General features: G+C 36.1%; 2 non-coding genes across 2 annotated transcripts; one reads left to right on the forward strand and one right to left on the reverse strand.

Annotated features, from left to right (window-relative positions):
* Window positions 1-175: 175 nt before the first annotated feature.
* TRNAG-GCC lies at window positions 176-246 on the reverse strand. Its single transcript has one exon. It is a non-coding gene; the product is annotated as a tRNA-Gly (tRNA).
* An 823-nt stretch (window positions 247-1,069) lies between these two features.
* TRNAS-UGA lies at window positions 1,070-1,157 on the forward strand. The gene has a single exon. It is a non-coding gene; the product is annotated as a tRNA-Ser (tRNA).
* Window positions 1,158-1,602: the final 445 nt, after the last annotated feature.

Below are 1,602 nucleotides of genomic sequence, written 5' to 3' on the forward strand. Positions count from 1 at the left end.
GAGTTCTATTTCTGCCTCCGGAGCGCCCTCTTTTTTTGAGTGGGATGCAAAGGAAGGGTAAGATAGTAAGGGATACGGCACTAGACTAACACCTAATTAATACTTAATTTAATATAAGTAGTTAAACAGTTAACTAGACTAAACTTTTTATCATAGTACTTTGAGAAATTAAGCGGGCGAGCGGCGGGAATCGAACCCGTATCTTCTCCTTGGCAAGGAGATATTTTACCATTGAACTACGCTCGCTACGGTATATATTTTATAGCGTATATCCGCCTGGGTCGACCTTCTATGTCTGGGTCGACCGTTTCATTTCATTTTCTATTATATTAGAGTTTTCCTTTTTTTATTATCTGTCAATGAATATTCTAATGGGAATGGAATTTCATAATACTGAAAGAGAAGAGCTAGCAATTCGGAACGCAAATTGCGTTTTAATACGTCTCACTATTCTAATTTTTTATAAGAAATGACCTTTATTATTTCTTTTTTATGGGGTTAATAAATATTAACCAAATTTAATTTAAGAAATGAGAGAATTCAGAATAGCTACGAGAAAGACTAGTCCAATCCATAATGATGTACCAGAAAATACAACATTTTTATTATTTGACCAACCATCAGGAGAAGCAAATACAAGGAGTACACTAATTACTAACACTGAGGAAGTCGCAATTAATGCAAAAACAGCTAATTGGAAAGCAATAGTCATATTTCTAATCCTCCAAGCTACCATCAAATAAAGTTGACTACATATTTGATCCCTCACTTAACCAAAATTGTAAAAAAATACAAGAAGTAGGAGGGGTTTAATCATGAATCCATTGATTCTTCTCTTTAATTCAAATTTATTACTTAAACCGCTTTTTTATTTGGATATGGGGGTGAGAAGAGATTATTTACTCTTTATTTCACAAGCGGGTATAGCGGATCCTGTATCCGTGTATACAATATACAGAGATATATCGAAAAGGAACTTGTATCTGATATCTTTCTAGAGGCTAATACATCTTTTTATTTTTTATATGGCTATGTTCTATTTGTAGGAGTAAAATAAGGATTAGGCTGTGGAGAGATGGCTGAGTGGTTGATAGCTCCGGTCTTGAAAACCGGTATAGTTCTAGGAACTATCGAGGGTTCGAATCCCTCTCTCTCCTTTTGCTTATTGAATACGTTTGTTTCTTTCATTTTTTTTCTGTCCCTTATCTTTCTTTCATAAAAAGGAATGAATGGCTCGGCTAGATGGAATAACCGAGCCAGAACAGAAAAAAAGTAGAACAGGTATAAATAAGAAAATCTTAGTTAAGAGGGTTCATGTAAAGAACAGGTTCCAAATCACGATCGATTCCCTTTTCAAAACCTGCTGCAGCAGCTCGGGCTCTTCCTGCATGCCATAAATGGCCCACAAAAAAGAAGAATCCTAGAACAAAATGAGAAGTTGATAACCAACTTCTAGGAGAGACATAATTAACTGCATTGATCTCGGTAGCTACGCCACCCACGGAATTTAAAGAGCCTAAAGGAGCGTGGGTCATATATTCTGCTGAGCGTCGTTCTTGCCAAGGTTGTATGTCTTTTTTCAACCTACTCAAGTCCAAACCG

The sequence above is a fragment of the Triticum dicoccoides genome, unplaced genomic scaffold (assembly GCF_002162155.2).
Source record: "Triticum dicoccoides isolate Atlit2015 ecotype Zavitan unplaced genomic scaffold, WEW_v2.0 scaffold13745, whole genome shotgun sequence".
In the NCBI taxonomy this organism is placed as follows: domain Eukaryota; kingdom Viridiplantae; phylum Streptophyta; class Magnoliopsida; order Poales; family Poaceae; genus Triticum; species Triticum dicoccoides.